Genomic DNA, 25,539 nt, shown 5'->3' on the forward strand with positions numbered 1-25,539 from the left:
CTGCACTCAGTAGTGAACATTTGTTTGGTTACTTATTCATTTGTAGTTGTAGTGGGAAACCCTATCTTCATGTGGACACACTGCTACACCCCCACCCTGGATCCCATGTTTCTGAGTAAGTTAAATGGCTTCCCTTTGATCATGTGGTCAGCATGGATCCCTTCCCCACTCCAGTTCACACATCTGACTACTTTTTTATGCTATGTCCTTCTAAATTCTCCAGCAGTGTCTCTATGACAATCATTTTTAAAGAATTAAGTCTTTTATTTTTTGAGAGTTTATAATTACATCATTTCCCCTTCCTTTTCCTCCCTCTAAGCCCTCCCACACTCTACCTGACCCTGTCACCTTGTTCTCTTTCAAACTCATGGTCTTTGGCAATCTTATTTAAAACACCATGACTCTGCCAGATTTAGCAGTCTTAGAAGAGCCGCAACAATTTGATTGTAAAAGATGTGCGTGTTAAAGGAGATCAATACTTCCCTAGCGCAAGGAGAATCCCAACCCAGTATTCTACGAACTGGGCCAATTCGTTTTAATAACTGAGACATCCAGTCATTTCTTTTCTCATAAACAGGCTTGAAGGCCAGGCCGTGTGTATGCTTCTCAGGTCCCTCTTAGCCTCGAGTCCCTTTTGTTAGTCCTGCCTCAGATAAGCTTGTTTGACCAGGTGTAGAATTCCTGAGAGGCTTCAACATCTAAGCACTCTTACTCATGCATTCTCCCCCAGTTCTCTCCCTTTTCCTGATGCTTTCTAACTGTGGGGTTGAACTTAGTCAACAAGGAACAGTCAAGCTCCCTGTTGATTAGGGATAAAAGACAGAGGCCACCTTAGCCGGGCTGCTGCTCAGTGTTCTGGTCTGGGAATACGGCATGCCCTTTTTATAAAAAGATGCTGCCTTGCCAGGTTACTTTTGTTAGTTTCTGTTGCAGGATCAGCTTGCCTCTGTTCACACTCGTTATAAGGAATTTGGCTTCCTTATTACAAATTTGTAACTTTCTTTGGGGGCTTCCCTTAAAGAGAACTTGGATAGCAAATAAGAAGCCCCTTCATGGTAATCTCTACTGTAGTGGATATTATGTTAGAAAAGGGTGCTCACGGAGTCACACAAAGAAGCCTAGAAACAGAGTGAAAGTTGAAAGGACAAAAAAAAACCGTCAAAGTGGGTACCCTTTCAGCGGGCCTGCCAACGTATGCCTCTAAGCAAGCACGCTATGGGCAACAGAGTTAGTACAAGAGGTTTAATGGAGGGGGCGGGGGAGGCAGCGCACAAAAGGCCATGTCGGAGCGGGGGCATGAAGATTTACCAAGATATGACAGGGAAAGACTATGCAGAGGTTTCTCCATCTTGTACTCTTGCTGAGGTCATTTTAGGTTTAACTAGAATTTGATCTCCATGATGGGAAGTCCTGTGGAAATTGTCCAACTCTATTCTAGGAACCCAATGCCAAGCTGTCCCACCTAACTCAGCTTCTGTTAAACTATCTTGTTGGCTTGTGCAAACCTCCCCCTCTAGCTAACTGCTTATCTTCCATTAAACTGCTTGCTTGCACAAAACCTCCTCCTGCAGCTGTGCAGGAGATACCAGAATGTGTTTTTTTTCCCTTTAAAGGCCCTTTACTCTAAACACTTGGTGTTGCACTTGGGTACCAGATACCTGAGTGTTGTCTCAGCTGGCTGGAATGAAGACTTTCAACTGGCTATAAACTATGGCTGAGTGGTCATCTCTGGTGAACTCCCCGTAACAAAGGAACTTCTGCTTGCAAAACTAATCTTCACTTAGGTTTTCCTTCTGGTTGACCTCACTGGAGATGATGCCGCTTAACCTGAGTCATCCTCAGCTCCTTACTAATTTTTGCATGTTACAGTAAAATGCAAATCAACCACAAAGTGAGATTTGCAACCTTACAGGAAACAAGATTGCATACAGTTGTTGAACACAATGATGAACTTCCCAACTTCAGAAGAGAAGCACATCTCATGTATTTAAACCAGCTAACAATGGAGGATGGCAATGACGAACCAGACAGAGTAGTCAGCGTTTCAAGAAGGTGATTTCACTAGCGAAGGATTCAGACAGGCATTCGGGAACACAACGCAGCAAAATGACAGGCTTGCTTCACCCTGTACAAATCAAATGCAGAGGGTGCCACCAATGAAACACTCAAAATTCAAAAAGTGTCTGCCTCATTTTTTTCTTACTTCCTTTTTTATCCTCTTTTTATTTGACCAAGGTAGAGGAGGTTAAGTGTTTTGGTTTGTGGCATACCATCACGATGGTTCTCTCAGGCTTCCCTCTTGTAGTCACCCGTTTGTCTGAATATATTATTTTCCTAATCTGTTTCAGCCTCACTCCTGCAGTGCTGTGTGCTGGGCTGGCAGGGTGCTCCCTGTGCTCCCAAGTATGCTGTCCCGACACCACTCCCTTCTTAGGAAAGCGCATCATAGTCACTCTTACCTGAGTCATCTGTGTCCAAATGCATGAGTCTGTGGATCGCACTCTTGGCAATCCCAGGGCAGACGAGCCTGCAGGTCGGTGAGGATTTGAGTGGTGGAGAATCTTGGGTAAGAGAAAAGGCAAACATCCTTGTTAAATCTTTGCCCTCAGTATGAATGTCAATGGCTCTGATTAAATGAGGTACTGCTTCCTGTTATCAATATTCTTTTGATTTCTGTCTGAGCTCATTTTCCCCTTCTGTTTTGTTAAGGAAAGGAAAAGGAAATGCCCGGGCTCTTGCTTCTGAAGGAACCGACACACAATTGTCCTTCACAAATAAAGTTTATTAGGAGAAAGGGCCCCAACCATGACCATGCCTCGAGGTGAAAGAGCGTTAGAGAGAAACAGGACAATACAATAGAAAGAGCACAGCAGGGCCCTAAAGGGAAGGAGAGGTGTTTCTTTGAAAGCCAGAGAGAAGCTTCATGAAAAGGTATAGCTTAAAGGAAGACAGAGTTCTCCTGGTGGGGAGACGAGGGGCTGGCGCATGAGCATACATCTTTGTGTTTAAATTGTAGCTCAAAAGGGATTTGTGAATCAGCATGTTGTTTCTAAAAGTTGCCCGAAGAGCAGAGAAGTAGCTTACAGTATTATATTACTCAGTTAAGCATTATTGGCTTATGAGCAAAACACCCAGAGGTGTGCAAATGATGATTAAGGCTGGTCTCTGATACTTTGCCAGCTTTTAGTCAGATCTCTCTATCTAAATGTATCTTTTACATATGTTGTTACATTTTATAATTAAGAAGATATTTTTGTTAAGCAACAGGGTTGGATACTGTACTTAATATATCAGCCTAGCAGAATTGTCAAATTCATAGACACACATGGACCACTGTTTACACACTTGTCCTAGGCTCTGCATATGTTATGTATGAATCTTATCCACTTACTCTTACTATAAATTTAATTACAGAAATGCTAGTGTCCCATAGACTTTAATCCCGTTTTTTCCTTTTAAAACTTTTTTTGTTGTTCTTTTTTGAGATATGGTCTCTCCATTGTAGCTCAGGCTGCCCTCGAACTCACTATGTATTCCAGGTTGTTTTCAAAGCTCCGTGGCTTGCTATAAGCACTGGCCTTGTCACTGTGCGTACACCAGCTGGGTCCTTCTACTTATGCTGTGGTAGGCCTTGCTCAGCATCTGTGATATTGCACCTCTCTGTTCCCCAGGTGGAGCATAGTGAGATCGTCTCACTTTAAATTCTTTCTCTAGTAAATACTTCTCAGTCCTATTTCTTTCTTTTGTGTTGATTATGTTCTTTAGGCTACTCAATCATGTAGGCAGCTATTGAATATTTCCTCGGAGATATCAGCTATCACTCACCCCCCTTTCTTAAAATGACAGTCTCCTGTAGCCCAGTTTGGCTATTTCAAACATACTATGTCACTGAGAATGACACTAAAACCTTGATTCCTTTGTCTTTGCTTCCCAAGGGTTATGGTTTCTGACAGGTGCCATCATGTCTGTGTTTTGGTATGCAGCCCATTCTGCCCTTGAACTCAGGCTGGCCTCAAACTCCGAATCCCACAATCCTCCTGCTCAGTCCCCTAGTGCTTAGATACTATGTGTGTATCCATCAAGTAACTTTCCTGAAGGTAGATTCTGGGAGGGACTGAAGAGCTTCTGAAGTTCAGAGGAATAGTAATCTCAGTGCAGATCAGCAGTGTGCAAGCCAGCCAGCAAGGATACAGGAAGCTGTGCACAGCAATATTTATTAATTGATCTGTCACTGCCTGTCTGAGTGATTATGATGACCAAGAGAAGTAAGAGAGAGGAATACTTAGAAGAGCTAGGCATAGAGTGTTCCAGAGAGAAGCGGCGTCTATGTAGAACTCTGATAACAAACTGGTTTGGTTATACTTGGGAGAAAAGAAAAAAGGCCGAGACTCCTGGAACACATATGGGATGAAAACAGTGAACAGGAGAGCCTGGGAGGCCTGTGCACTGGGAATTTGTGTTTTGTTCTCAATTTAATTTCTAAATAAGGAACAAGATGATCTCATTTGCTCACATTTTTTATTATGATCATTTTATTTTTATTATTTATTTCACATATATTTACTTCTGTGTGTGTGTGTGCACACATTTGTGGTGGTTCAGGTCTGGTGGTTAGTGAATAATGCATTTGAGTCCATTGGTTCTTTCTGCCTTGTGGATTCTAGCGATCTCACCCAGGTCATCTGGCAGTCAGCAAGTTCCATCTCCCTAGCCCATAACCATTTTAAACATATAATCAAGTTGAAAGTTCATAGTTAGTCTATGTGTTGTCCATCTTAGTGTTTGCATTTTGCCCAATTTGTTTGTATCATATCTCTTTTGATTGGTCCAGCCCTCTAATCATCCTGTAGTCTTTTAGGTTTGTAGATTTTTTTATAACAATCCATAGACCCCTTAATAATTATTCATAAATAATTTAATAGTATGTCACTACCTAGAGTTGTAGGCTCTTTGTCACTTTGATGAAAATTTTATGTAAAATACAATGCACTATTTGTACATTTTGACACATACTTGTACCTGTGCAATCAAGGCTTCTTACAAAATATAGCCCATTGCCTGTATCATGGTAGGGATGAAGGTAGGGATGAGGTTAGGGATGAGAGTAGGGATGAGGGTATGGATGAGGGTAGGGATGAGGGTAGGGATCACTGATCATTGGTAAAGCTCCCTTGTCTGATATGTGTAAATCTGCAGAGAAAAACAAGCAAACAAACATATAGCAATCTCTCCCACCAAATCTCACTTGGCCACAAACCAACTGCATACAGTATACACAGTACTTGCTCCTTGAGTCTCTATACTACTGCCCCAAAGTCAACTCCTGTGTTGACTTTTCCACTTTCAATTATTGTATTTTGCTATAAGCATCTCACAAAGTATGTTCATAAGATAGATATTCTTTACTGAGTACAGTGCTTTTCAGTTAGCATCATCTTGTTGAAATACCTTCATGTTCCATGTTTTAGTTATTTGTCCCTTTTTAAAAAGTTGTGGATTAGCATCCAATTACATAACTATATTACACATTCTCTTCTCTACTGATGGAAATTTGGACTGTCTCTAGTTTTGGGCCACTTGAATCAAGTTTCAAAGAATACTCTTGTAGAATTTTTTGCAAGCATATATTTTCCTTTCTCTTGGTAAATATATGGGAATAGAACTGGTGGACCACAGAATAGGCATATGCTTCAGAGGGTGTAGAAGATCTTTCCAAAGTGCAGACACCTTTCTCATTTGTTTAAAAAATGATGGGTTGGGTTTAAATTGGAGAGGATAGTAGGGTAACAAGAATAAAGGCCAAGAAACCAGGATATTATCGGCATGTGGACCTTTACATAGGCTGTAGTGAGAACGTCTGTAAAATATTTGGATAATTTTAATTGCAGGGAAAGCTGGTGTCTGACTCAGAATGAGATAAGCATCAGCGGTGTATTTGAGAGGTATGAAAAGAATTTAACAAGTTCTACTTACAGGAAAGTACCCTTCAGCTTAGAGAAAGGTATTCACAGTAGTGCTCACAGAAAAACACCCCTTAGACCCCAGTGCTGTTTCCCAAGTGGGTGATGAGCAGATCAGGTAACAGCTGTATTGTTTTTATTATAGATTAAATATGGATCTAGAAAAATTACATAGAAAAAACGGTATAGCTTTGAACTACTATAAGTCAAACACTTTCTATATCCCTAGTCCAACACATAAAGATCCATCCTCCTTCTAGAAGCCCTTTCTGTTGACCTGTCCAACTTACACATGCCCTGCTCTGGAAAGATGGTTCCGATGTGTAATCTCACTACCAAGAAGGCTTGAGTGTGGTTACTGCTGAGAGCTGAAGGCAGCCTGGGCTATCTAATGAGTTCCAGGTTGGCTTAGGATATAGAGTGAGACCTAGTGCAGGAAATACACAGATTACTGATAAAGGAACTATTTATTAAAGGACTATATTGTTGGGGGGAACAACTTACTAATACAGGATAAGGCAAACTCAGTCGCAGAGTCCTGGAAGACTGAGAACCAGTCCCATGCTGCTTCATGTCACCTGATTCTGTCTCTGCCATCTAAGAGCAAAGAGAGAGAAGGGACCCACATACATGCTCCCCAGGTCTTAGCTAGCCAAGAGGCCACGCCCTAGGGGCTGGTACCCCAAGGCTATAGGTGGAACGAAGACCCATTACAGAGACCTTTTCTCAAAAAAGCCAAAAAACTTTTTTGGAGGGGCATGTGTTTTATGTCATAGTATATGGCTTTCTTGTCCATTTCATTCTTTACCTTACAGTTTATCTGTTGACAAATCTTGCACATTTAGCATAAGGTGTACCACAGGCTTGGATGTTTTGAGGGTCTTATGGTAAAGTTCATCAACACACTCTTTTGTTCTCTGGAATTCCTGAAAACAAGGGCTTGACCAGTTTCCATTCTTTCCTAATGTCTGGCTGTTTGTCTCTTCATGATGCAGAGAGACGTTGATGTCCATTGTCTCAGTTCATTAATTCACTCAGACATTCAAAATGGTGATTTTATGATGTAATCATTTGATTTTCCATTATTAATTGAAATATTGTTTAAAAGAAAACTCTTCAGGCCAGGGATAAAGTTCAGTGGTATAGCATTTGCCTAAAATCCCCTTGTTTTATCTGTAGTGTCGCAAAAGGTGATGTGTGGACTGAGTGAACAGATAGTTATTTTACCTATTAGTTACCTAGTAGTACAGACTATATAGAAAAAGCAAGTTGGATATTTGATTATAGTCCTTTATTTGTTTTTTAAGTAATCATTTAATTTCAAGGTAAAGCAATATAGGTATGTGAAAAAAAATATATGCACACATACATTCATATATTTTAAAAAGAGACAATGAGTTTAAAATATACTCTAATCTGCCTGGAATGCTGGCAGGTACAATATTGACATCAAAGTTTGAGATAAAAGCCCAGGCTCCAGAGGTCCCTACAGGCTGTATATAGCTATCAGGTTTTGGGGGGTCCCAATAGGCTGGCCTCAATCACCCATCTCCAAATGCTATTTTTTTGTTAAAAAGAAAAATAAGGAGATTGTGAAGGGGTTCAGTGTGCCCTGCAAGACTGTCTTCAAGGAAGAGGCAGGAGATTTGGGTTTAAATAGAGGAAGAATTGGGTTGCAGGTCAAGAGGTACATATAATTGAGCAGATCTGGTTAAAGCAGGTCTTGATGGTCATTATCTCAGTTCTGGTTCTGCTAGGTAGTGGGAAGAAGTCCTTATTGCTCCTGAGGAGCAATCTGGTTCCTTAAAAGTCCTGCTCAGGGTCCAAGCCCATCATCATAGATAATTGCTCTCATTTGTGCAGATCATCTGTGAGCTTGCACATGCTTGCCTTTGTGTGTGTGATCCCTCAACATAAAGGTGTGTATCGACCAGTCTTGTTCTTTGAATCCACAATGACTGTAGAATGAAGACAATGACTTGACACCACCCATTTTTCTTGCTTTTAGTCCCTTGCTAGGCTAAAGTGAGAAGTCAATGCTCTTAAGCCAAAGCAATTTCTAAGTGATTGTTACACTAACATTCAAAAGAAAGTGGCTATATTGTCAAGTGACACACAGTATGTAAACTTGTGTGCATCTGTGCCCAAGGGGAGACAAGCTGACACAATAAAACACTAACAAAGGATTGTTCTTCAGTTAATATGGCTCGTGCTTTTCATTTTGCACCAAGTAATTTTTCTGTAAATGAGACAAACTCCTGCTGTTTGTCTGTACAATGGCATAATAGCCTGTGTTAGATCATTACCTTCTCTCCTTTTTATTTGTCTCCATGCTGGAGTGCAAAACCAGAACCTTGCATGTGCTAAGCAAGACCTCTCCCTTGGAGCCACAACACCACTGGTTAATCTCACCTTTATGGAAGTTTTTGCCTTTTATTTATAAAAGAGTTTTTAACTAGCTTTTTCCTTAAAATTCTACAGCAATATGATGTTACAGGATAAATCAAAGCTAGGAATTGGTCACCTAGTCTATAGCCACCTGTGAGGCTCCACAGCTGAATATACAGCCTCATCTTCCTTTGTTCACTCAGGAAGAATAGCTTTACTTCCAACAGCGAGAGAAGTAGCTGGTTTCCACAAAGACATTGTTTGTCAGTGCCCCAACGCTGAGGCAAGGAATCATAGTGCTAATCTTGGCTGAGCTGTACCCAGGTGGGTTAAATCCTTTGCCCTAGCCAAATACCGTTTTACCTTTTCACACAACACTCAGATTAAGGAACTTGGGTTCATTCTCATCAGTGGCATTCTCAGAACTTCAGGGATCAAGTAAATAAACTGTTTTTTTCAACCCTTAAGTAGATCAACCAACGAAACAAGACAACAGTGCAATCCTGTCACTAGGAATTTTTTAGCTGAATGTCTGCTTAGACTGGCTCATGGGATTTATGGAGATTTAAAATAATTGCTCAACTTGGTTTTATTCCCCAAAATAATAAAGTAGTAAGTTAGGCCATCTATTATGGTACTCAGTCTAGCGGGCTTTGCCAGATCCCTCTCATGCTCTGGTTCACAAAGACATGTAGCAGCTACATGCATAATTGCTAGTCTTTTAGATAAGGCAGCTGTGAAAAATATTATTTAAGTTCCTCCCTTACTTTCCCTGAAAAACAAAACAAAAAGCAACCCCCAAACAAGACTCCAAAGAGCCCTGTTTTATGTTAGTGATATTAAGTAGCACTTTTTGTAAATCTATAGATAGTGCATCAAAGTAACACTGAAATTTTTTGCAATTTTAGAGTTAAAATTATTCACATCCCTACTTTTGGCTTTGTCTTAATTATATGGTGATTATTTCCTAAGTGATATCTTCTATTTAATGGAGTTGAAGAATAAACACAGTAGGAGCATAATTGATATTTAATGTACAAGAACACCAAATGATGTTTTATGATCTTGTGGCCACTGTAAACTTATGATTAGGGGTTAAACTGATCTAGGCCAGTTTCTAGGCCTGAATTCCCAATCTATTGAGTGATTTAATGCTGAAATTGCTATTGGTGAATAGACTGACTGGTTTAGCTTAGCCCAAAATCAGTCTGTTGCCTATACCTACTCTGGGCTGATGAGAAAAAATGGTGCCCCTATCCTTGAGGGACACATAGTTGAAAGTAGTGTCATCCAAAGTGTGGACTATAGATGAGTGTCAATCCACAAACTGTCTCCTACTCAAGTCAACTAAAGAATTATGGCAACTGAAAGTAAGCTTTCCCAAAGGACAATAGCAACTGATAGAGAAACTTTATGTGTTTATTCCATCTGATAATAACTTATTTTTTTTTTTTTGGTTTTTTTCGAGACAGGGTTTCTCTGTGTAGCTTTGCGCCTTTCCTGGAGCTCACTTGGTAGCCCAGGCTGGCCTCGAACTCACAGAGATCCGCCTGGCTCTGCCTCCCGAGTGCTGGGATTAAAGGCGTGCGCCACCACCGCCCGGCCAACTTATTTTTATGTACTATCTTTTAAGACCCATGGTTGCACAAGATGCCAAGAATAAAGAACTGATGAGGGCTCAGCCCTAGAAAAGACATTTACACCAGCCCTTCAAAGCTCAGGGAACTTTGTGGAGGATAGAGAGGGATGCTGATAAATATCATCTTCTATGCATGACATGGATATGAACTTACAGCAATTTTGTGTATTGACGCTGGGTCCACAGAAGTCAGTTGGCAAGTGGCAGATTCTAGGAGAAGGAGAAGCATGGCATCCACTTGCAAACCCAGGTGGAGCTCCCAGGCTCTGATGGTTAGTGACAAACTTAAGATGGTACGCATAGCTCCTGATTAGACTCTGTGGAATTCCAAACAAAACTCAAACTAGCAAAAGGGGAAAGACATTTCTAGAGATGAGGGTGTTGGCTGGTAGGGATGGTCGGGAAATGGGAGAGGGTAGAGAGAAGCCAAGAGACATAGTATACATGCATGAAATTGTGAAAGAAAAATATCTTACTGATAAAACAGAGGTGTTGGTTCCAGACAGACAGGGAATTAGAAAACATGGGCTCTATAGCATGGGTGACAGAAAGCAGTGTTCAAGACAAAAACCAGTCCCAAATTTATTAGTAACTATGGGTAATTGGAAAGTACAATCATGAACCATAAATGTTTAGCTGATCTCTTGTCTCTTGTCATCAAAATTAATCTCTGATTTAAATATTTTCTTAATAGCATGAAAAATACTTGATTTTCTACTTATTGCCTTAAAATTGAGATCTGATTTAAATATCATAAAAGCTACGTTTTTAAGTGCAGTTGGGTAGATGAGGTGACTTCTAAGATTCTAAAGCATTGTAAAATAGCTGTGAATGACAGCAACTGACTGCTTCAAAATGGTGGGCAGTGAGGGTTTCGAGTTTCTTCCAGTAAAAAATGGCAAATGTCTGAGGTCAATAATCACAAGTTACTGTGATCACATGGTTACAGATCTATTTAAAGGTCACAAGGATCCCTGCAAATGCTTAAAAATTAAGCATAAATTAATAACTATCTTTCATTTTAGAAAGTGAAACTGGATGAAAAATAAAAAATAAATTGCATAGTATTTCTCTAAACCCATGGCCAAATGCTAAGCTCTTAGGTCATGGTAACCTTAGCATCTTGTGTAGTGCAGGAGAAATCTATCATTATGATAAAGGTCCTCAACTGTCAGTGATGGGATGGCAAGAGAAACCGAAGCATTGTTTAAAAAGAGCTGTGATCGCCTTGCGAAGAAGACAAAAGCATGGGAAATGCAATACGAACTACGAGAGCAGCAGCAATGAAGAACCATGGAAAGTAAAAGATACCAGAGCAAGGTTTCCCAAAAGGAAGGGGGAGGATATGAGTGAATGGGTTCCCTGGGGTGGACAGTGGAAGAAGTAGACTGCACCTTGAAGAGGGTGTGGTTCAGAGGAGTGCAAGGACGTCTGGTGGGCAGGGTGCTGCCTCAGACTGTAGCATAAGAAAAGGAAGGCATGAGCCCCACCAGAGGCGGAAATGGCAGAAGTAAGAGATTGGAGGCAAAGCGAGCAACCACCGGAAGCCACGCTCCCAGATGGCAGAAGCCAGCTTGTTTCACAAAGGTCTGGCAGTTGAAGATGGAGTTTGACCAAGGAAGGATGTTCTTTAGAAACTGTCAGGATCCTGAATGATGACACAGGCTGAAGTCATGTTGGCTCGTGATTATCTGAGAATTTCAGAAGAGAAAGACCTGACCTGGGATGACGTTGGTGAGGGTTGGGCCGGATGTTAACGAACTGACATGGGAGGAACCACAGGTTCATGGTCGCTCAGCCTTAGTGCTGGAGTAGATGACCCCAAGCTTTTGTATGATGATCATTAGCAGAAATACATTTGTAATTTTCATGCAAACACACACACACACACACACACACACACACACACACACACACACACGGGCAGGATGGTGCACACCTATAATCCTAGCACTCACGAGGCAAAAGAAGAAAGTCCAAAGCCAACTGTACATAGTAAATGCCATGTTAGCTAAGTTGTGTGGCAAGAATCTGACTCAATAAAACAAAAACCAACCTACATATATGCATATATATAGTTGCACATAACAGAAAGCAAATGAAAATTCAAGGAAATTTTTAGTTTTTTCAATTCTGTTTATTAAAAGATAAATTGGTATTAACCCACTAAGATCCATGACTAGATTGTCATTCTAATTTGAACACGGTGTTTAGATTATTTGCATATTTAAATTATTATAATTGTCTTAATTTAGATAGTTAAGTCATTAGGAAGCTGTGCTTCTCTGAGACCCTTATTAGTGTTGCGCTTCCAGGACTAGAAATGGAAATTTCGGTGTTCTGCTACACAAGTGTCTTTGAAAAGGGATAAACTCAGGAATGTTAACACTGAAGTGAGTCATTTCTTATCTTCTTTTGGAAAGAAGCAAGTTGTGTTAGAGGTGAGTAGAGGTGACCTGGCAAGTTGCAATAAGTGCCTGACAGGCCACAATCTAAGACAGGTGTCAGGAGAAAAATGTCCCTTCGCCCAGTCGCCTGGGGGCTCTCCCAGTGAGGACAGGAGAAAGCTAGCGTTTACTGCTAAGGCAAGTGACTCACTCTCCGAAAGAGGAAGAAAGACCCAGGCACCGCGAAGCCAGCACCAGAGAAGGCTCAGAGCAGTGGTTCTAAAGAATGTGGACACCCACAGGAGTGCCTCGAAGGGCCAGGAATGGCGCAGAAGGGGAGGGGCTGGCCTCAGCTGTTTTTTTCAGTGAGATGTGTCATCAGGCCACAGTGAACGTGACATTGGTCCTCAGCCTTGTCAAGTTGTGTGGTTTGGTCCCCTGTCTTTTGTTACTGTGGCTCAAGTCTACTAGAATAACCTGTTTAAACTGGCCAGTTTGTGGAGAACTAGGAAAAACAGTCCCGAGGTCATCTGTGGTATTGTTGGGATGTGAAGAGAGTACTCTTCTAGCAGACTGAGAGATGTGGAAATAGTCCTAGTGGAAAGGGCCTGAGGGCATAATATGGTGGTGTGCATGTATGGTGGTGTGTATGTATGGTGGTGTGTATGTATGGTGGTGTGTATGTATGGTGGTATATGTGCCTGATACTGTGTATGTATGACATATGAATGATGGTGTGTATGTATGGTGGCATGTACGTATGGTGGTGTGTACGTATGGTGGTGTGTACATATGGTGGTGTGTACGTATGGTGGTGTGTACGTATGGTGGTGTGTATGTATGGTGGTGTGTATGTATGGTGGTGTGTATGTATGGTGGTGTGTATGTATGGTGGCGTGTATGTATGGTAGTGTGTATGTATGATGGTGTGTATGTATGGTGGTGTGCATGTATGGTGGTGTGTATGTATGGTGGTGTGTATGTATGGTAGTGTGTATGTATGATGGTATATATGCCTGATACTGTGTATGTATGACATATGAATGGTGGTGTGTATATGTATGTATGGTGGTGTGTATATGTATGTATGGTGGTGTGTATATGTATGTGTGGTGGTGTGTATATGTATGTATGGTGGTGTGTATATGTACGTATGGTGGTGTGTATCTATGACATATGTATGGTAGTAGGTAGAAGGATTTTTTTTTAGCTTGTTTGGTCACAGTTTGCCTTTCTCAATACTTATAATTTTAAAGGCACAATGCGGCCTGCTTCTCCTTGATTTCATCTGGACTGGAGGGGCCCCTTAAGAGCATCTCAGGATTATTTTGCATCCATTTTATTAGCATGTACAACATGCAATTTCATCCTCAGGTTTGAGTGTCATCAAAACCATAGGCAGTCCGTGAGTCAAAGAAACACAGTACAATAAACATCAAATTTGATCCTTGTTCTGAGCTCTTGCTGGTTTTATTGAGCCCTCTTGTTCTTGAAAGACCTATATGTGGGGGAGAAAGATCAATTTCTCTTATTTAATAAGTGGGGGTATTGAGCTCAACTATGTGCAACCCAATCTTCAAATCAATCCCTTAAACCATTTTGTTGTTAATTCAGGGGAAATTTTGTGGAATTCGAATAGCCGGACAAGATCATCTATTTTTTCTTCCAGAATTTATAGACATAGAGAGCCAGATAAAAGGAGGCGCCCCACCCCCTCTGGTTTTCTCCTCACCGTAATAGCTGCTCTTGCGCTTGAGGCAAAGCCCAAGGCAGTGTTCAAAGTCTGAGTCTTTACTCTCTGGTGGGAACTTGAGAGAAGCATGTGAACTTGCCTTACCAGCTTGAAATGAAGAGGAAGGGGTGAGAGAATGTGGTCCACCTCCGCCTCACCTCCAGCGACTGTGCTCACAGAGCCAACCTTGCCCCAGGAGTTGCCACTTGCTGTCTACGAGTAGGAGCATTCTTAGCAGCATGGAAACCAGGCATCCTCTCTAAATAGTCTGTGCAAAGAAAACTGTGTTTCCAGTCTTCAAGTAAAATAATCCACAGATACCAGGTGAGTCTGAGCCTTGGGGAGTCACACAAACGCCCTGCATTCCTACCCCACAGAGATACAGGTACATTCTATCTAATTCAACCCTTTGGATGCTGTTGGCCTGGGGCAGGGATGTGCACCTGCAGCGGAAGCAGTAGACCGACCGCAGGGCTGGATCTGGAAGTCCTGAGCCTCCTCTCTGGATGAGCACTGAGTACCTATTTGGAGTTTTCAGTGCGTAAGGCACCTGTCTTCCCTGGCAGCACTCCATCCTCACCTCGATGATCCCACAGTGAAGCATTTTCTGATGGGCCCACAGACAGTCTGGGCCGTGAACACAGGCTCCCAGTTCTGTCTCTCAGGAACACAGAGGAGAATTTCAAGGAAATAAATCCCATGGCCACCTTGGACAACTGATTCATCATCTAAACTCTACACTAAGTCCGCTTGCATGTTTCTCACGGCTTTACAACCACAGTGAATGACAGCAAAGGAAATAATAAGTGAGCCAACTGCTCTAAGGTACCAGATAAGGGGTTGGAGTGAGGAGTCCTTTCCCAGCATACCCGTTTCTATGCCTGGGCCTGGGTTGGAAAAGCACTAGGTGACCAGTGAGTTCCAGATCCTGGGGCACAAATATCAGATTGTCTAGTCACAGTGGTGGCATAAGAAACACCACAAAATTGAACAAGATCAAGCTCATTATATTTAAAGGAGTTTTCCCTTTTTAAAGATTACACTCTTGCTTTTTGAGAACAAAGTTGTCCTTTTGTTATTTATAGGAGATGTAGAGAGTGTGCTGGAGGCGAAGCCCAAGGCATGTTTGAAGTCTGTGTCTTTAATCTCTGCAGATAGCTTGAGAAGTGTGTGGGCTTGTCTTACCAGCTTGAAACAAAGAGGAAGGGGTGGGAGAATATGTCCCTTTGCCTGTGTCTCTGTCTCTCTCTCTGTGTATGTACATGTATATGTTTAGCATGCTTACTTGACAAAGAGCATGTGGACAACATTCCTCCTGAACAATCTTGAGAAAAATTTCAGCCTCTGAAATGACAAGATCCTGGAAACAGTGTTTGGATGGTGTTTCTGAGACTGGAGTGAAAGCCATGTTACCTGTCACTTACAGAAGCCAAAGAGCAGAGACAGCAAGTGCATCTTAAAACTGATAGGACCAGCCTGCACTACCAAGTGAGTCCCAGGAAAGGTGCAAAGCTACACAGAGAAACCCTGTCTTGGAAAAACAAAAACAAAAAACAAAAAACAAAGCAAAAAACAAAAAACTGATAGGAAACCGAGAAGACAGCTGATTACTATCCTAGAGATCTGCCTTGTGTCTTATGCAGCTAGCACATTATATGGGGGGCAAGGGAGAAAGCTGTCAATCATCCCGGAGTTCAGTCCTATGTTTGAACACTGGTCACATGATCAGCCCCATTTTCAGTACTTGACATGTCTACTGTCATCTCTCAGGATCATCCCTTGACTCTTCCCTCATTCTGTGATGCTTGGACTCAGGTGCTTTCTGAATCATTGAGTCACATCGGTTTCTGCTGGTATCAACCTTGTACTACTCATCAGGAGCACTGAGGCAGGGAGTGGGATTAACATAGAACAAATGAGATATTAACAGTGTGTGTATGTTCACCTAGTAATGTTATGTTGGTGCTGTTTCCTTTATGATACAGAGTACAAGCATGTCTTTATAATACAAAATGTAACACACAGATGACAGTGTCCCTAGTCATTCCTGCTGTCTGCCATTACTTAGAATCCCATGTGTCAAAGCAATACAATTAATCAGTCCTTTCCTTAAAAATTAACATTGGTATCCAACCTCTTCACCAAGCTAGATCCTGTACATTTTCTACAGGGTCTAACCTCATGAATCTGTGTGATCCTCTCTGTTACATGTCCCTCAATTCCCAGATTGGCCCCCACATTTCTGACTTGGTCCAGGATACATCCTGCACACCAGCCTTGTACCCTGTATCTACCTGACTTCATTCCATATAAGGGATTTCCAGCCTCTAGGTCAAACCACACATACATCCTCTCTCTGTCCCAACCTGATCTGTCCGTATTACACACAGAGCTAACAAAAGAAGTCTGTGTGTCATAGTGTCACAAAAATATGAACTTTAGGAATGATCAAGTCAGTATTTCCTCTCCAAAAGTCACCAGTCCTGAAGAAATGTTTACCAATGAGAAATACTTAGATAAAACTCATATGACACAGAATTTAAAAGAAAAATAATAAAGTTCACCAAGGAATTCAACTAGTTTAAAGAAGACACAAAGAAACAGCTTGATGAAATTGAGGAGAAAGAAATTAGAATAAACACCTGAGTGATACCCAAGGCTGATGGAAATAACAAAGACAAACCAAGATTTTTAAAAAAAGAATTCAATAAAGAGATAAAAACATTGAAGAAAACTCCAACTGAACAAAAGATGGGATTGAAAAACCCAATAACCCAAATAGAAAATTTAAGTGAAAGCCTTACAAATAGAACTAACCAAGCAGAAGATACAGGATCTAGACAAAATAAGCAAGCAATATAAAAAAAAAACCCATAGGAAAGGAACATATAGGAAATATAGAACACTATGAAAAGACCAAACCTTCAAGTTATAGCCATAGATGAGGGAGAAGAATCCCAAGTCAACAACCTAGACTAGATCTTCAACAAGACCATGCCTCAAACTAAGGAAAGACATGCCCATACAGACATAAGAAACACACAGAACACCAAATAGATGAAAAAAGAAAAACTTCATGGCATATCGTTAAAATACTCAGTATACAGAACAATAAAAGTATATTGAAAGCTGCAAGGGAAAAAATACAAGTCACATATGAAGGAAAATCCATTAGAATAATAGCTTTTAAAAAATTTAATTTTGTTTTTTGTTTTTTTGAGATAGGGTTTCTTTGTGTAACAGCTCTGGTTGTTCTGAAACTCTCTTTGTGGACCAGGCTGGCCTCAAACTCATAGAGATCAACCTGCCTCTGCCTCCCAAGTGCTGGGATTAAAGGCATGCACTGCTACCACCCAGCTAATAGCTGATTTCTTAATGGAAACTTTGAAAGTCAGAAAAGCCTGGAGTAATCAATTCCAAGTCCTAAAAAGCTATGATGGCCAGACTAGATAGATATGTAAGACAAATTGCTAAATGGTCTGATTAATAAAAAACATCGAGCCAGATATTGGAGTTAAAACTGAGAGATCAGAGGTATAGGAAAAGCCACAGCCAACCTCACCCTACCGACTCTTCAGCTTTCCAAAGAGACCTACTTCCTGTATATCCACACCTATATGCCTTTCTGTTCTGCATCTCACTTCCTCTCTCCACCCAGCTACATCACTTCCTGTCTGTCTGTACAGACCTCCAGACCTCTACAGCTAGTGCTGGGATTAAAGGCACGTGTCACCATGCCTGGCTCTGTTCCCCAGTGTGGCCTTGAGCTCACAGAGATCCAAGTGCTAGGATTAAAGGTATGTGCTGCCATTGCCTGACTTCTATGTTTAATATAGTGGCTAACTTTTTCCTCTGATCCTCAGATAAACATTATTAGGGTGCACAATATATTGGGGGACACAATATATCACCACACAGATATACCCAGAAAAACTATCCACCAGAGTTGAAGCAAAAAGAAAAATTTCCTATGATTTAAGCAGCCTAATTTTTTTTTAAGCTAACAATCCAAAGCTAAAGAAAATATAAGAAGCAATATTTTGGGCTGAAGAGAGACATCAGGACAGTGAAGAGATTGTGGAAACAAGTAAGAAGCCATAGTTACTAAAACACAAAGCACCACTGAGAACACAAACATCACCACCGAAAATCAACATCACAATGACTGTAATTAACATACACATTTCAATAATAGCTTCAAATATTGATGGCCTAAAATCTTTTATCAAAAGACAAAGGCTGGCTGAAAGTATCAAGAAACAAAATCCATCTATCTGTTGTCTACAAAACCCAATTCTTAGCTTTAAAGATAGGCACCACCTTAGAGGAAAAAGATGGCCAAAAATCATCAGACGGGACCAGGAAGCAGCAGGCATCTCTATCTTAATATCTGACAAAATAGATTTCAAACTAAAACTAATCAGACAAGATAAAGAGTGATACTTCATTATAATCAGAGGAATAGTTAACCAAGAAGACACTATTATCCTAAACATGTATACATTCAACTTCATAAAAAAAGGACTTAATGGATTTAAAAACATAGATTTTTCATCAACCCATTAATAGTAAGTGATTTCAATACCCTCTTTCTCCAATAGACAGGTCATCAGGACCAAAAATACCCAAACCTAAACAAAACAAAAAACAAACAACAACAAAACCCCAGATTTATTAAATGATACCATACATTAAATGAACTTAACATATATTATCTACAAAATATTTCACCCAAACACCAAAGAATATAAATTCAACTCAGTAGCACATGGAAGATTCTCTAAAATAGACCACATCTTGTGACACAAAACAAATCATTACAAATTCAAATAGATTGAAGTAGCTCCTTGTATCCTATTGGACAACAATGCAAGAAAATTTAAAATTGATAGTTGTCTTAGTTAGGGCTTCTATTGCTGTGAAGAGACACCATGACTACAGCAACTCTTATAAAGGAAAACATTTAATTGGGGTGGCTTACATTTTCAGAGGTTTAGTCTGTATCATCATGGCGTGATGTGGTGATGTCCAGGTAGACATGGTGCTGCTGAAGGAGATGAGTGTCCTACATCTTGACTCACAGGCAACAGGAAGTGGTCTGGGACAATGGGCATGGCTTGAACAGATATGAGACCTTAAAGCCCACCCCTACAGTAACACACTTCCTTCAACAAGGCCACACCTATTGCAACAAAGCCACACCTCCTAATAGTGCCCCCTCCCTATGAGCTTATGGGGATCAATTGCATTCAAACTACAACATTCCATTACCTGGCCCCCATAAATTTGTAACAATATCATGATGCAAAATGCATTTAGTCCAACCTCAGAATCCCCATAGTCTATCACAATCTCAGCAAAGTTCAAAATATCTTCTGAGATTCATATAATCTCTTAACTGTAACCCCCTATAAAATAAAAAACAGATCACATATTTCCAACATATAATGGCGCAGGATATACATTACCATTCCAAAATGTAGGAAGGGAGCACAGTGAGGAAATACTGGACTAAAGCAAGACCAAAACCAGCTGGGCAAACTCCAAACTCTATATCTCCATGTCTGATGCCAAAACACTCTTCAGAACTCCATCTCCTTTCAGCTTTGTTGACTGCAACATACTACTCCCTGTTAGCAGCTCTCCTTGGCAGGTATCCCACAGTTCTGGCATCTCCAGTATCTTGGGGTCTCCAAGGCAATTCAGGCTTCACCTTCTTAGCTTCATGCAATAGCCTCTGTAGGCCTTCATTCAGGAACACCCCTGACACATCCCTGGTCTTGGTGGCTTTCTTTAGTTGCAGAGGCAAATTCCATAACCCCTTTCTTCTATCCTTCATTCTAAAGCCAGAATCATGTGACTGAAGTTGCCAAATTCTGATGCTTACTTGGGCTGGAACATGGCCTCCTCATTCAATTACATCTTTATCAGCTTTTTGTTTTCCATGGTTTCCTTCATTGCCTAAGCTTGGCTGTTCTGGAACTAGATGTCTAGACCAGGCTGGCCTCAGACTCAGAACTACCAGCTTCTGCTTCTGGAGGGCTGGGATTAAAGGTATGTGCCACCACTGCCCTGCCTAAGATTTTCTTTAATTCCTTTTCACAACTTTGAAACTTAGCTGGGTGGGATCTTGCCCTGAGGTCACCACTGTCTATTTCATTTCTTAATCTGTTTGTCTCCTTGAACACAGGACTTAGCTCCATTCCACTTCCTGGTGCTCCCCTTCTCAAATTTTACATTTTGTAATTTATCCTGCTCAGCTTATTCCTTTTCATTATCAATCTTCATCAGAGTTACCACTAATAATCACACTACAGAGTCTATATTAGGCTGTTTTGAGATTTCCTCTGCTAAGAAAATTAATTCAAAACTCTTCATTTTAGCCTCAGGCAGACTCTTTGGAAAAGGGCAAAAGGCAGCTACATTCTTTACCAAAATATCATAAGAATGATGTCTGGGATACATATTAATATTCATTTCCTCTGAAACCTCTCAATCCAGGCACCCACAGTTTAAATCACACCCAGTACCACTGTGTTCCATGTTTCTATTTGGATGGCCCATTAAAGAGTACTTAAAGTGTTCATCTGCTTTTCTAACTCACAGTCCCAAGGTCTATGCTCCTTCAAACAAAAGCATGATCAGACCTATCATAACAATACTTCAGTCTCTGGTACCAACTTCTGTCTTAGGGTTTCTATTGCTGTGAAGAGACACCATAACCACAGCAACTGTTATAAAGGAAAAACATTTAATTGGGGTGGCTTACACTTTCAGAGGTTTAGTCCATTATTATCATGGTGTGACATGGTGGCGTGCAGGCAGACATGGTGATCCTGAAGGAACTGAGAGTCCTACATCTTGACTCACAGGCAGCAGGAAGTGGTCTGGGACACTGGGTGTGGCTTGCACATATATGAAACCTCAAAGCCCACTCCTACAGTGACACATTTCCTCCAACAATGCCATACCTATTGCAGCAAAGCCACACTTCCTAATAGTGCCAATCCCTATGAGCTTATGGGGGCCAATTACATTCAAACTACCACAACAGTAAAGCAAATTTCTAGTAAACATACAAACCCATGGAGATTAGACAATTCTTCACTGAATGATATATGGATCAAAGAAAAAAATTAAGAAAGAAATAATTTCTTGACCTGAATGAAAATGAAAACACAACATAACAAAACCTTTGGGACACACTGAAAGTAGTTCTACAAGGGAAATCAACAGCTCCAAGTGCCTATGTTAAAAATTCAGAAAGAACACAAATAAACTACCCAATAATTCCATGCACAAGTTTTGGAAAAATAAGAACAAACCAAGTCCAGAACCAGTTAATGGTGGTGGTGCACACCTTTAATCTCAGCATTTGGGAGGCAGAGCCAGGAGAATCTCTGTGAGTTTGAGGCCAGCCTGGTCTACAGAGTGAGCTCCAAGACAGGTACTAAAACAGAGAAACCCTGTCTTGAAAAACCAAAAACAGAAATTAATGAAGTAGAAAAAAAAAACAATACAAAAATCAATGAATTAAAGAGTAAGTCCACATGCGCATGTTCAGGGGAATCCTTAAAAAGCCAATCACAGACTCCTCCCCTCTCTTCTGCTCTCTCCTCCTCCCCCTCTCCTCCTCCTTCTCCTCACCACCCTCTCTCTCTGCATGTGTCTCTTCCACAGGCCTGGTCATGCTATCTTCTGTCCCTCCCCCATCCCTTACTATAAAACTCTGTTCTGATAATGTGTTTTGTCGTGCCTTGTGACTTTTCCTCACAAAGTAAAAGCGCCATATTTAAAATTAACAGTAATGAAAAGCCTCTCAGCTTACAAAAAAAAAAAAAAAAAAAAAAAAAAAAAATCCAGGGCCGGATGGAGTCACCACAGAATTCTGAAACTTTCAAAGAAGATCTTCAGCCAGACCTTCTTAAACTATGAGAGAGAGAGAAGAGAGAGAGAGAGAGAGAGAGAGAGAAGGAACACTCCCAAACTACATCTTTGAAACCAATATCACTCTAATACTAAAACCAGGTAAAGACAGAACACTAATAACAGCAAAAAAAAAAAAAAAAAAAAAAAAAGAAGAGAGAGAGAGAATTACAGTACAATATCCACGATAAACATAGATTCAAAATGCCCAAGAAAAATACTTGGAAACAAAATGCAGACATATATCACAAAGATTATCTACCATGACCAAGTTAGGTTTATCCTTGAGATTGAGGGATGGTCAACATGTGCAAGTCAATAAATGTGATAAACCACACAAATGGACCTGAAGACAAAAAACACATGATCATCTCAATAGATACAGCAAAAGTCTTTGTCAAACCCAAAATACCTTCATGATAAAAGTCCTAGAGAATATAGGGCTAGAGGGAATATACGTCAACATAATAAAAGCTATGTATGGGAAATTCACAGCCAACCTCATCTTAAATGGAGAAAAATTTGAAACAATCCATTGAATTGTTTCACAAATTCGTTTGAATGAGACGGAGCTGTCTATGCTGCCCACTCCTTTTCAATATTTGTGCCTGAAGCACTAGCTGGAGCACTAAGGCAAGAGAAGGAGTTAAAGGGATACAAACAGGAAGAGAAGTCAACCTATCTCAATTTTCAGAGGACATGATACTATACATTAGAGATCCCCCAAATTCTGTCAGAAAATTTCTAGACATGATAATTGAATTCATCAAAGTGGCAGAATCAGCTTGTACAAATCAATAGCTTTTCTATAGCTCAACAGCAAACATACTGAGAAAAAGAACAAGTATACACTTCTGTTCACAATAGCCTCCAAGAAAATAAAATATCCAGGAATAAACCTAAACCAGGAGTTGAAGGACATTTATTTATTTATTTATTTATTTATTTATTTATTTTTGGTTTTTTGAGACAGGGTTTCTCTGTGTAGTTTTGCTACCTGTCCTGGATCTTGCTCTGTAGACCAGGCTGGCCTTGAACTCACAGAGATCCTCCTGGCTCTGCCTCCGAAGTGCTGGGATTAAAGGTATGTGCCACCACTGCCCAGCTAGAAGGACTTTTATAATGAAAAATTTAAACCTCTGAAGAAATATACAGAGAAATACTCCAAAAAAATGTAAAGACAGCCTTTGCTCATGGATTGGTAGGATTAATATTGTGAAAAATGACTATTTTACCAGAAGCCATTTGCAGATTCAATGCAATTGCAATCAAAATCCCAATTCCACTCTTCACAGAAATAGAAAAAAAATTATCCTAAAATTAATATGGAACCAGAACAGACTCCATAGAGCCAAAACAATCCCAAATAAAAAGAACAAAGCTGGAGGAATTAGCAATCCAGATCTCAAGATATATTACAGAAACATAGTAGTAAAAGCAATGTGATACTGTCTCAAAACCAACATGTAGACCAATGTAACAAGGCCAAAGACCTAACCACAAATACATGCAACTTCAGTCATTAAATATTTGACAAAAATGTCAAAAACAGGCTGGAGACAAGAAAGCATCTCTAACAAATGGTGCTGGGGAAACTTTTTCCCACATACCAAAAAATGAAGTTAGTTCTGTATCTATTTCTTTACAAAATCCAATTCTAAAAATAAAGTTTTTGTACAGCTAAAGTAAGAATCAGTAGCATGAAGAGGAAGCCCCCAGAATGAGAAAGAACCTTTGCTAGCTATACATTTGACCCAGGATACATAAAGAACCCAAAAACAAACAAACAAACAAAACCCCCAAAGATCATATCTAAAAATGACTCATTTAAAAGTGAGTTTGGGAACTGAACAGAGAGTTTTCAAAAGAAGAAATCAAGCTAGCTAAGGAATATCTTTTAAAGAAAATGTTGATTGCCCCTAGCAAAAATAAAAACAAATTTGAGATTTTATATTGCCCCAGTCAGAAAGACAAAGATCAATAAAACAACAGATAACAAATGCTGGAGAGGATGTGGGGGAAAAGGGAACCCTCATTCACGGTTGATAGGATTACAAACTGGTCCAGAAACTCTGGAAATCTGGAAAACTGTGTCAAAATCTCAAAAAGCTAAAAATCAGTCTACTTTATGACCCAACTGTACCACTCCTCACACTGTTCAAAGGACTCACCACCCTATTCCACATATACTTGCTCAGGCATGTTCATTGTTGCTCTATTCACAATAGGTAGGAAATGGAAACAGCCTAAATGTCCTCCAAGTGATGAATGTAAATGAAAATGTGGTACATACACATGATGGAACACTATTCAGCTGTGAAGGAGAATGAAATCATGAACTTTGCAGGTAAATGGATGGAACTAGAAAAGTTCAAAGGGAGAAAGGTGACCCAGACCCAGAAAGACAAACAGTGTTTGTTTTCTCTCATCAAAGGTGCCTAGCTCCAGGTCTTCACAGGTGAGGGGATAATCTGATTAATTGCAGGAACCAGGACAGTAAATCAGAGACCATCACCAAGCTGAGTGTTGGGTAGGGAAACAATAGAGATAGGAATAGCAGGTTACTAGTGATTTGATGAAGGAAATGGGAAAGATGGGGGGCTCTAGGGAAGGGAGAAGGTAAAAATAACAGTAAAGTTATGAAAACAGAAAAAGTCATAAGGAATCATATTATCTACCTTACAATTATAACACATAAGCCCATATATAAATATACATATATAGTTTAAATGAAAATTTCCTACCTAGGCTGACAATGCTCCTTCTAAGAACTAAAGACCATCTAATAAGTGCCCCAATACTAGACATGAGAAGCACTCTCTTGGGTTTTTGTGCAAGAGACTCCCCAAACATACAAGCTATTGCTATTGTTCTTGGTTGACTCCCAGAGGCAGAAGGTAAGTCCCTATTGCTGAAGACACCTTGCACTTCAGACACAGAGCCCAGAGACCCCTGAGCTGGAACTGACCTGAATGCCTCCTCTCTGAGGACTTGCTTTCATGGTACCAGAAGACATCATGCATGCTTCCAAAGGAGAAAAGCAAACAACAGTCCTACCCAGCTGTGACACTCATGAACCACAACAGTGACCCATGTAACACAATAACCTTAAGGGTGCCATAGTGGCATGCATACCTTGGTGGGAACCATCAGTCTCTAATTGGACTTGAGACCTGCTCAAAAGGAAGGAAATCATGGCTGGTATTAGAAACCTCATCAACTACCCAGTGCTCGTGAAGTCATGGATCTTGGAGGAGACCTTATAACCAACCACCAACCTACTAAACCAGCAGAATCCCTAACTACATTCTAAATATTTGTCCTGATACCCACAGGTAAGTGTAGTACTTACCCCTCAGCAAGGAAACTTCTCTTTGCAACAGAAAGAGACTTATGAAACACCACAATGATCAAAATGCAGAGCTGTGGAGTTCAGCTTCAATTCACTCATCTATAAAACACTCCCACACCTAAGGCTCAGGAATCATCGCAGGAGAGGGTGTGGAA

The 25,539-nt window shown here is 40.5% G+C and overlaps 1 long non-coding RNA gene across 1 annotated transcript; it reads right to left on the reverse strand.

Annotated features, from left to right (window-relative positions):
* Positions 1-377: 377 nt before the first annotated feature.
* On the reverse strand, positions 378-25,539 carry LOC143273780 (uncharacterized). Its single transcript, XR_013051955.1, has 3 exons — positions 25,385-25,539; positions 2,460-2,561; positions 378-2,125 (listed from the first exon to the last, which is right to left on the reverse strand). It is a non-coding gene; the product is annotated as an uncharacterized LOC143273780 (long non-coding RNA).

The sequence above is a fragment of the Peromyscus maniculatus genome, chromosome 6 (assembly GCF_049852395.1).
Source record: "Peromyscus maniculatus bairdii isolate BWxNUB_F1_BW_parent chromosome 6, HU_Pman_BW_mat_3.1, whole genome shotgun sequence".
Taxonomy (NCBI): domain Eukaryota; kingdom Metazoa; phylum Chordata; class Mammalia; order Rodentia; family Cricetidae; genus Peromyscus; species Peromyscus maniculatus.